Consider the following 12,212-nt stretch of genomic DNA (forward strand, 5'->3'; position numbering starts at 1 on the left):
CACACAGACATTCCAAAGCAATTATTTACCATCAGTAGCCATTAAATACAACAACCTTTGTAAGGCCTTGAACTAAATAAGTATTGTTTTAATTAATTGCTGTGATTTTCAGACGGTCGCCTAAAAAGGATGAGGCTCTTTGAAAGACAAAACAATAGGCATATAAATCACATTTTTTAATAAGGGAAAAAAAAATGTTAGTACATCAAATTATTTAAAGCAATAAACAAATAAAATAAACAGCGAGACACTCCAAGAATTATTTAAGATATGAAATAAATAAAATATATTTTTTTATTTTTTGCTTTTCTGAGACTATTAGATTTCACTATGAATTATAAAAAAATGAGATTTCAAACATGTAATTCTTATCTAAAGCCTTGATACTAATATAAACATTAAAATTGTATGAATTAAGCCATATTGTAGTATCAATGCTGCTTTGTTTGAAAGAAGGTAAAATTAATTGTAAAGTTTTAAAGATTGACTATCGAACAATTATGATTCAATATAATGTTATTATTAATTAATACATATACTTATATTGATTACAAAGGGTCTAAAAAAGTAAAATTGTTACACAATACAAGAGATTGTTAACATAGCAATAGACATTTACATATATGGATTGTTATATAATACAAGCGCATTACACACCAATGATTAAATTCTAGCAAATCGCATAATTGCCATTGTAATTCTCTAATTAATACATGATGAGTGAAATTTGATCTAACATCGCTATCTAGAACGACATAATAATCGAACTAACATCGAGCGGTGTCTAAAGTCGATTTCCACTATATTAAACTATCGGAATTCGTTTACCAAAGGAAAACTTTGGATAATTTACATTTTAAACAATCTTCACCCGAGTCGATAGTTTGAAGCTTCATAGAATAACATCATATTGCTATACCTATCTGCTTTGTATATATTACACTATCTAGTTTACAGTTTTACAATGTTGAGCGGATATATGCTTTATAAAGTCTCCTGTGATTTTAATGAGATATACCTGAAAGTCTGTTGTTGATATTCAATTTCCTAGAGTTCCTTTGAGTTACTTCTCTCGTGGACAGGTAAACAACCGCAACAACGAACGAGTTACATGAAATATGCATGTAATGAACTAACATATAATTAGAGATAAACATTTTCAAGGAATTTTGAATGAAAATGTAATCTTGGAACTTTGGTAAAATAAAGCATTATTTATTTTGTACAAGAGGGACACTAACGATGCTTATTAAGCTAGAATCTATATATCTGTAAAAATCTAGATACAAAGAAACATATTCAAATTGTGTATGTATGTACATATAAACATAAATCTGATCAGATATATATTATATACGTATATGCTAGCAAATTATTTACCATTTTTTTGTTATTCTAATAATGTATGCAATATATTGCTGTACTTTTTGCGATCATATGTATGTATTTTAAATGTAGTTTTAAAAGTTTAGCCGAATAAAGGCAAAAATAAAGGGGTTAGTGGCTGAAAAGCGCACGGTCGGAGTCGACACAATTATTTTCCAACCACCTAATAAAACGCAAATTACCGGTGCACAATATAGCATAATTAAAAATATATTTAATAAAATATATGTATTTAATAATTTATGAAAAATATAAATAATTGAATTGTAACTTAAGTTTATTTATATTTTTTTTAATATTTAAAAGCACAATTTTACTTAGTATTTAGATATAATAAGTAAATTACTCGTCTATGCCATCGTCACGATCGTCACAAGTCGTCACGAAGCTTGAGTTATCTTATGACGAAGGTAACGACATGGTTGACCAAATATGTCGATTGATTTTTCGGACCTTGAAAAGGTCGACACGAAGTACATAAAATAATTATTTTGTTGCATCTTTTACAATTTATGTAATAGTTGCTATAATACAAAAACATAAATCAATTTATAATATTATTCTATTCTAAGGACTATATGTTTTTTTTCCAGTAAAAATTTACAATAATTTTGTCTAGCAACACGTATTGTTGTTTTCTTTAAAAAAAACTATCTTTTGAATAACATAACTTACTGTCTAATTTAACAAAAAAGTAGTTAAGAAGAGCAACTAACTAATAAAAAAATATAAAAAATACTAATATTCACAAAAATTATATTGTTCTGCAAAAACTATTACTCTTTTTTAAACAAATAGTCTGAATCAAATCAGCAGAAATTTTGTAAAGTGGAATTTTAATTTAAAAAATGACCTTTTTGTGTGACGTTTTTGACTTTAGAAAAAATAAATGTATAACTTTCTTTTAATAAAAATTTGGCATAGTAAAATAATGCTTTATGAAGTATTCTATATAAATATCGATTTATGTCAACAGATAAACCTAGATTATTGAAATTCCAACATTCCCAATTCACCACTAACAATTTACCGCCAGCAATTTATTGCTTGCAGTTTACGGCTGCGATAATTTATAGCATACCAATAAACGCCAGCATATTTTATCGCCATGAAATACATATAAATTTATCCTATTTTTATCATCTGCACAGTTTTGAAATAAATACAGTTTTTTTATATTAACCAGTGGAATTATAAATCAATTGCTTGATACAGTTTAACTGGCCTAGCTAGTAAAATTATAATTATACAACTGTTGCGAAGCGACCATTTTCTATCAAAACCCAAACCTAACCTAATAAAAGCTCTAAAACTTATTATAGTTTTTGAACTTTTATTATATTAATTAATTTAGGCTAGATTTGGATTTGGATTTGAACCGAAAATAGACCTTTTGCAACTGTAAAATTGAATTAAATAGACATTTTAAAATAACATATAAATTAACCTTAGTAAGTACGTCCTGATTTAAAAAATATATTTTTCAGACATGCTACATGTCAAACACACATCATTGCTTCTTGACAGTAAAATATGCTAGAAATTATTTGTAGGCTATAAATTGTTTATGCGATCAAATGACGTGGCAGTTAATTGCTAGCGATCAATTGCAGGTGATAAATTTTTCTAGACTCAATCCCAACATCACAGTTTAAAAAAATCATACTCATCTTCTAATTTAACTTGATAAGCATTACAAATCAAAGATTATTGTATATTGCATACAAAGTGTTAACTGACAATCGAGTTAAATTTATAAATTACAATATTTTCAGACCTTAACCAACAAAATTGTTCCCTTGCCAGTAATATTGTAAGCCTAAATTTTGTTATTTTTTGACAATAGCCATTAAAGCCCAAAGTTCTAGATATTCACATAACATTCTATACGTTGCTATTGTTAAAAATAAACCAAGTTTGACACGGTTCAGTTGGTTGGCGCGTTTTGACAGTGCTTTTGAATGTCGTCCTGTTTGGCGACACTTTTGTTACGGAATTTCCTCGACGTCGAAATGAGATTTTGCTATTTGAAGGCTCTATTTATAGTACATATCGAAGCGCAAACTGAATTCGCCCGTGCATTTGAGCGTTTTATGCAAACGGGATTTGACACTCAAACACATACACAAGTCCAGGAACTTAACGGTTGCGCGCCTCTGCAGGTGGCGTTTGTAACTCTACTACTACAACAGAGTATATCACGTTTTTACATAGGTTCATAAGCGTGAAATTTTGAATTTGTTCATTGAGAAGGAAATTTAATCATCAAGCGTAGACTTTTATTGCACTTACACATATAACGACAGAAAAACTTCGCTTAACTTTATAAAGGACTGTAATCTACTTGTTAAAAAATATATCGTTAGATTACTATTTAATGGCCCAATATTGTTAGCATACTATCTAATAGCATTTATTTTGAATAAAAATTTGAATGCCGCTGCCGGGGGTTGAACCCGCAAGCTCAGAGTTATTTGTCTGAGACGTTAAAGACTTCGTATCCCGTTCGTGTAAAAAAATATGTTTAATAATATGATTACCTAAAAATTAAACCACTACTTTTCGGTTGAGTCTAAGTAATACTTTAAATGGCAGGTCATATACTTTTATAAGTAAATTATATTTTAAAAATATATTTTTGTAAGTGGGAAAAAAATCCTAGCCCTCATATGATTATGTGCAGGCGTATACTAGCGTGCTACCAAATATTATTTATGTAGTTTGTAGCAAATAAACTATATTAAAATAAAATACAGTAATATTTAATTATATTGATTCAAAAACTGCATTTACATGCAAATTTTGAAGTATTTCAGTTTTATTTCTCTGATAGATAATTTTATATGTCTTACTAATAAACATTTTGTTAACAAAAAAAGAACCGATTGTTCGGAAAAATTATATAAATTTGTATAAAGTGCATACTAAGACTAAAAATCTTTTTTCTATATATTTGTATCCGTTTTATTAAAAAATTGTTTTGAATTTTTAATAAAAAAAAATTTTATTCATGTCAAATAAATATTAATATTAAACATAATTTGGTTGAAGAGCGATAATATTTAAGATTTTTTGAAAAAGTTCTCATTTTATTTTGATAAATTATCATAGCCGCGAAGCATTTCACATACTTAATTGTATATGTAAACAATACAGACCGTGTGTAAAGCAAAATTAAAAACAACACAAATGTATTCCATCCCTTTTCCTAGATAAATTTCGTAACTACAAATTGCTAGGGGGGAGTACTGTGACAGCCTTTTTACTATGGCCAAAACTAGCTGACACTAATACCACTGATGTGGGCAAGACACTGGCGGACCTTGACGGGAAGCCGACGACCGGCAAGACCTCGTCCGCCGATCATTCTAATTTATTGTCACCATCAGTCTGATAAAATTTAATAAATAATTAGCTACATCTACCTAAAAAATTGAGATAATTTGTCAAATATATTAAGTCTAACGTAATAAGAATATAAAAACGCTTGTTTTAAAATCTCGACATCGCACTATATATTAAAAATAATATACTTAAAATTTACTTTTCAAAAACATTTCAACAGCTGGTGTTGAAATCCTGACCCAAGAATGGTTTTACGCAAGCTTTTTGTATGTTTAGCATTCCGGCAAATATTATGTACTGTTATATAAATACACTTTATCAATCCATAATCTACACATATTTTCCAATAATGACGCACTTATAAAACATACTAAATCATGATAGTCAAATTTGTAATTAAAAATAAAAATAAAATATTGTTTTTATCTAATTCAAGAAAAACTTTGAATCTTTAAGAACGCATATCAAAATTTTACTAAATTACTTACACATTCTTGTTGAATTTATTGAAAAATGAACAATTGGTCTTTAAATATAATAAATAAAGTCACATTAAATTAAAATTTAATACGATCATTAGTATCATGATATTTTCGTTATTTTTATTTTATTAAAATACTGATATATTTGTAATAATAATTTAAGATATTGTTCGTAATATTACAATCATTTTAAAATAATGTATTACTTAAAATTAAAAAAAAATAATGCATAGATCTTAATTTTTAATTTAAATTACCGTATGTGCTACATAATATTTGTCAACACACCAAACATACAGATAATAAATAGCTACGTAAAATTTTTTTAGAGTTAAAGATAGATAAAAAAATGAATTTATAAGAAACTAGTTATTTGTTTTTTTGCAGCAGAAATAGAAAAAAATATTTTAATGTACTTTTAAATACCGAATTCTATTTACTTAACATATTTTATTTTGAAAAAATAAGTTAGGCAATTATTAATAAGCTCTATAATATATTAAATTATACCATACTATATAAAACTTTTGTACCTTGAAATGGTAATGTATGTGTATAATATATTTCAAATATAAATTTGAAAAGGGTCTTTGTTTGTGGAAAGACATCAGTTACCTTATTGTCAAAAGGGCCTTCCTGTCACTTGCCGAAGTCCACTGCCGTAGACGACCGAAAGTTCTGCGAACAAAGATACGTAAAACGTTAAAATTTTATGTAAAGGCGATGGCGAATGAATGCCGGAAAAATTACGGGACATTTTTCATACAATTTACGCCTAATTGGATTTCGCAGATAAATCGCCGTGAAATTAAATATTTCGTCGTTTGCAAGAGAAGAAATTTTCGAAAGAGGCAAAAAGGCATACCGACCCTTATTTATTACCTTCAGAAATCGTTAATTATTGTAAAGGTATATCCGGATTTTTATAACCAAACTTTCAGAAAACTTAGGCTTTATATTGTACACTATTTTGCAGTAATAATATGCAAATCATATAAATTATAACGCTAAAAATATTTATTTTTGATCGACTTTTTTAATTTATTAGCTAAAAATCTAAAATGTAATTAATTATTATTTGCTTAAAAACAACCAAAATATAATAATAACTACAGAATATATTAACTAACATTAAACAGATTTAATTTGGTACTGTGTTATATTTATATTCGTTTTCTTTAAATACAAGAAAAATAAAACTTTATATGTAGAATAAAATTGCTTTCAAAGTTTTAACGCTCCTCTAAAAATATCTTTATTAAGTTTGTTGTTAATTAAGTCCTTTATTATGTCCTTTACTGTGTAAGCTTTATGATATATGTTAAAACTTTTGTTAAATATAAATTAAAGTAATAATAGATTTTAATATTATTATTTTTAAAACATCATATTAAAACTAAGAAGTAACATCAGTAAGCTAATTATTAATATGTATTTCATTTTTACTTTTTAATATATCAAGTTTGCTCTTTGCTAAGTGGTTAAATTAATTTCATTCAGCGCAAATCTTCAAAAGCATTTTCCCGAAAACTTATAAATAAAAGAAATAATTCTTAACATCGTACAATGATATAAAACAAAAGGATATAATGTTTTATTATTTTACTTCCCATCTCTCGACAATAAATCGAAAACATTTGAAAGTTAAATAAACCACTAAATTATACTAAGAACTTTAGTAAAATCTCGATACTACATACAGTAAACATAGCTTAAGATCTAAATATAGAAAACTAAAGTCGTAACCATTATAAATATAAGAATGTTAGTTATTCACAAATACCGTACTCAACAAATTATACATAGTTATTAGTCTGACAACAGTCATAAAATTAATGCATATTATAAGCATTTAGCAACATTTTTACTGATCATACAAAATATGCATTTCACGTAATTTTATAGGAAAATTTATTAAAAAAATATTTAATACAAATTTATATTAAACATATATTTATTTTTGTCACGCAAATAAGAATGATCAAGAAAGGATTTCGGATACAGAAAAAACTAAGACACAAAAAACGCATTTTTATTAAATAAAAAAATGACTAACGTTTATTGCTTTCACTGTTTTAAGAACCCCATATAGTTATATATTCATATATTTAACTGAAGATAAAAGAAATAAAAAAAAATGTGCTTAAATTTTTTTTTTAGTTTGATTTAATGTAAATGTTTTGTATAGAAAATAATATTAGTTAATTAAAAAGTACGAAATAAAATGTATAACAAAAAACATTTTATATAAATTTTATAAAAAATATTTGGAGTCTCTGAAATGATATAAAAAAATCCACAAAAGCCGTATATTATATTAAAAAAATGTAAAATAAATTATCAGAATATAATAGAAAAGCGTTAAAGAATTTTTTTTCAAACATACCAATGCAAAAGAGTAAAAGTAATCAAAGCAATTAAAGGTTGAAAATCAATAATTATTATCTATAATTTACTATAAATGCATCATTAAATAATAATATATAAATAAAAACAGAAATAATTATGGGGAAATACGTAAAATTAGCTCACTCCCAGGTGTATACTAACAAATTAATAAATGTGTATAAATTAACTCACTACTCAAAGAGTTTATCTGTAAATGTTTCGTTATGATTTTTCGCCTAGATAATTTATGTACTTAAAATTATATATTTGGTTGATATTATATATAATAATAACAAGTAAAGAGCAAACAACATCGGATTTATATATTTCAAATCAATGACTAGAAAATTAAATTAAGTATACATTCGTTTGCAACTGTAGAAGTGTCTTTTTTTATACTTGTTTAATAGAAACCGACAAGATTTTTTCTCTTTATAAAGGTCAAAAATCGCCAGTTAAAGTTGTGTTTTTTAAACCGTATACCTTTAGAGCTAAAATATAACAAAAACTAACAATAGACACATTTTTTGGATTTTTTTTATTTTATTGTGCCGAATTCTAAAAATTGACCTTGCCTTAGTAAATTAATAATAAATATTTTATTTTATTAGTACATATTTTTTAAAACTGAAAACTTATTAGGTACTAAGAGAAAAAATATTACAAATTTAATGTATATTAAAAAATAAAGTGCTAATAAAATTAAACCATGTTATCTAAAAGGTAATGCTTATGTTTAATAACATAATAAGATTGTTTATCATAAATTAAAATAAACACTATAAATAAACGCTTTTTAAAAATATAGATCAAAATTATTGAACAGAAAATGAATAGTCGTTTACTACGACAATGCGACCTAACAACAATTATTTAATGCGCACCAATCATATTTTTAATTAATCATGTCAATCAGAATTAAAGCAGTTTTATTTAAAATAAAAACACAGCTTAACAAATGTAACTCAATAATAAAAATGAATAGATTATTAGGAAAAATACCTATTTTTTTTGTATACAATAAAAAAATACAATTTCATATCATCACAGAATTTTCTTCTCGTAAAAGTCTCACCCATGTAGTACCTTCACTCCCGTCTTTGTGATGATAACAATAAATAACATCCGGATGATGTCCCGGGTCGCCGAACATCACATTCACAAAGGGAACGTAATAAGGCGGTAGAAATATCATCCGTTTTTCCTCAGGAAAAGTAAGCAGACGCCTAGCGAAAAAGTTGAACTGAGAGTATCGAGACGTCAATGTGACAATTGGGCACGTGTCGTTTTCTCTGTAGTATATATTTATGGGGAATTTAATACGAATAATGGTTTTCATGTTACGTACTTACAAATTATTATTTGTCACTCTTTGAACTGAGGTAATTAGGTGTAGTGGTTAACCGTTATTTTTTACACAATGTATTAATAACAATTTTTTAAATATAACAAAAGAATATCTTTTCTTGATAAATTATTCTCATTTATTTTAATAATAATATTCTATAATAATATAATTATTATTTAAAAAATGTTTACAGTTCTCGTAGTTTATAAATATTTATAAGTAGTTTTATATATATTATTGAAATTTGTATATTAAATAAAGTGAATCATTTTTATTTACTTAAATACAAATAATAAAATAATAAATTATTTTAATTACAAAAAATCAATTTAAATTAAGATGACAAAAGAGACACTTGATATATTAAATTGCGAAGCAAAATAATGCATTTTAAATTGCAATGGTAATTATTTTAGTAATTTGTTTGTTGTAAAATATCCTAATAAAATATGCTTGCCGTTAGCCCAATGCGTTAAATCAGATTAACACTAGACTGAAATCTGTGACATATATTGTAGTAATTATATACCTTATTTAATAGTTTACAAGTCACACACTTTGCACGAACTACTTTGATTTTATTTTCATTATCCGTGAGATTGAGAAAATCTTAGAAAACAATCAAAATTTTATTTATAAAATCATCTCTAATTCTGATCTTCCAGATACGCTGGAATTTAAAAATTACTAGTGTTCATATGGGATAAGAATCAATGTTTTTAGGGTATTAGTCACTGATTGTATAATTAACTTAGTTCCTAATTTAATTAAACGATTCTAGCAATTTTAATTTTTTAAAATGCTTATATGTAAAAGTATCAACCTTTTTGCTTAGATTTTTTTTCCAATAAAACGTCTACTAGGAACTAAATTTAAACATTCGCTAAAATACAATTATTTAAATACCTCTTTTTTACATTTCTACGATTTGTCGATACATTTATGAAAATGTAAACAAATAAAGTTTTAAAGTTTTTTACTAAATTGTTGATGACTTAGAAAAGTAACAACGTGACCAAATCTCTAGTGGTTAAAAAAATAGTAGTTACTCATAGGTTACAGATAATGACATAGTCTTTCAGTCCTTAAATATCGTATTTGCCTGATGGTAAAAAAGAGCAAAGGACAAAACTTTTACCTGGAACTTATACAAGACACATCCATTGAAATCTTTCATTTTTAACTTTTATCGGATACTTTTTATACACTTCATCAGATACTTTCACTAGAAACTACCGACTTGGGACACACGAGAGTTTATCTGAACTCACACAGAACAAGACAGTAGTTCTAAATATAAGAATTCAACCTGATCTTTAAGTACAACTCAAAGATGTACTATTGCATAAAAGTTAATATGAAAATGTATTTTATAAATAATTATTTTGTGTTATATTAATAGAGACAGTTCTTATGATTATTTTTAATATCGCCCAAGCTGCTTTATCATGGTTGAAAAAAATAATCGTAGCTATCCTAATTAATAATAATCTGCCATAGTTTAAATAATATTGTAATAAAAATAGATTACAAAAATGGTTTATTAACCAGTCTGAGATACCATCTTATTTTAAAACCGTAACTTCGTTACAAAATCTTAGAAAAACAGAAATTAAATTGAAAAGTTTTTCATTTTGCTGTGATTTATCAATTTCTCAAGGACACGACACGACACGAAAAACACTAAGGGGATAAAATAATTAAGAAGCAGATTTTGTGCTTATGCTCAAATGTCATTTTTTTAAATTAGTACATAAAAAAATCGATTTACAGAAATCTACTGACCGCACAGAATTTTTTTCAAAAGTCATAAAGTATTTAGACCATTATCAGTTAAATTATTTGTTGATATAGCAATGCTTCTTTCAGTAGCTTCCTTGGTTAAAAAGTGTGATTATTTCAACCATTTTTCTTACTTTGCTACAAAGCAAAAAAAGTGTAGGTTTAGCAACTGAATCACTCCTATATTCACAATTGGAGGGATTAACGTATAATATTAATCATAAAAAGATCAATCAAAATTGTGAAAAAGCTTTTTAACCATATAAGAAAAATATGTTTGATCGTAAAAATGAGACACCATGAGTCACAAACTACGCGCCTTAAATCAAAACGTATTGAATATCCGACGTCTTAAAAATTTCCAACCCATGAATTTGGAATTATTCCTAAAACGACCGTTATTGAACTGCTAAATTCAAAAAAACTCATCACCGTTCTGTTACTGTTCGTCCCACTGAAAAATAACGGACAACAAAATTTACGATAAAGAGGGCCATGAAAATAAATACTGAAACGCTGGCAACCAATGTTCACTTCTACACTTAAACATCAATTTTGGAATTAAAGATATCTGAATTTCAAGAGACCTCTTACTTAAACTACAACCAAGAGAAGGCAGACTCAACTTTAAACCGGCGAAGATTACCAAAGCCGCCGCTTCTCTCTTCGCATCCGCTGGTCTAGTTTGACGTCTAAAATCCAAAGCTAATCCATTTCTAAAACACCTGCAACCTACGAACGTACCTACAGACAACTTGTCTTAATCGTTGGCCAACAAACTATCTTTCAAACGAATAAATCAGACATCAAAACCAGGACATATGCTAAAAAATATTAAAAAATTAAAATAAAAATATTTTTTTTAATAAAATTAAAATATATGAAAATAAAAAATGCACAACTTCACTTTAACAGCTTAACGACCGAGGACTCACCCACGAGCCCTGAGAGAACCTTTTGCAGCGGCCGAGGACTCGCCCATGCGTCCTGCTTCACGCGTCTTCTTTTATTAAAAATACACTATGATACAATACAGTTTACCCCTATATTATAATGCGAGATGGTAGTATACTATATCTACCTAATATAAAATATAAAATAAATTATATTTTACTTTAATTTTTCGTAAAAAGAGTCGTTTTATCCCACTGCGTCGCAATGCAATGAGTCGTCGTTTATTTTAGTTTGTTATATTCTAATATTTTTGGGCTAGTGTGTTGTTTGGTAACGGTTCTCCAAGCCGCTCCCACTTACAGTGACCATATTTTTTGCATTATGGAATATTATATTTTTATTTATTGTTGCTGTTATTAATAAGTGATAATTTATAGTAAAAGTTAATTAATAATAATAATAAAAACAGTAAATTGCGTATTTACAAAAATAGTTAAATAATCATTGATTAGTGCACGATTTTTTTTTGAACACCACATTAGCTTAAAAATGTGATAATTAAATTAATAACATGTATGTTTAAATGC

At 26.6% G+C, this 12,212-nt stretch overlaps 1 protein-coding gene across 7 annotated transcripts in view; it reads right to left on the reverse strand.

Annotated features, from left to right (window-relative positions):
- The window catches only part of mub (poly(rC)-binding protein mub), a 259,626-nt gene that overhangs the window by 211,911 nt on the left and 35,503 nt on the right, over positions 1-12,212 (reverse strand). For 6 of the 7 annotated variants that reach the window (XM_088205227.1, XM_088205224.1, XM_088205221.1 and 3 more), the window contains exon 2: positions 5,829-5,891. The exons of the other annotated variant lie outside the window; for it this stretch is intronic. The gene's annotated coding sequence lies outside the window, so the exon portion shown is untranslated. The remainder of the gene's footprint in view (positions 1-5,828; positions 5,892-12,212) is intronic. 7 annotated transcript variants of the gene reach the window in all.

The sequence above is a fragment of the Plectrocnemia conspersa genome, unplaced genomic scaffold (genome assembly GCF_051122295.1).
Source record: "Plectrocnemia conspersa isolate PC_06_02 unplaced genomic scaffold, ASM5112229v1 ptg000002l, whole genome shotgun sequence".
Lineage (NCBI taxonomy): Eukaryota > Metazoa > Arthropoda > Insecta > Trichoptera > Polycentropodidae > Plectrocnemia > Plectrocnemia conspersa.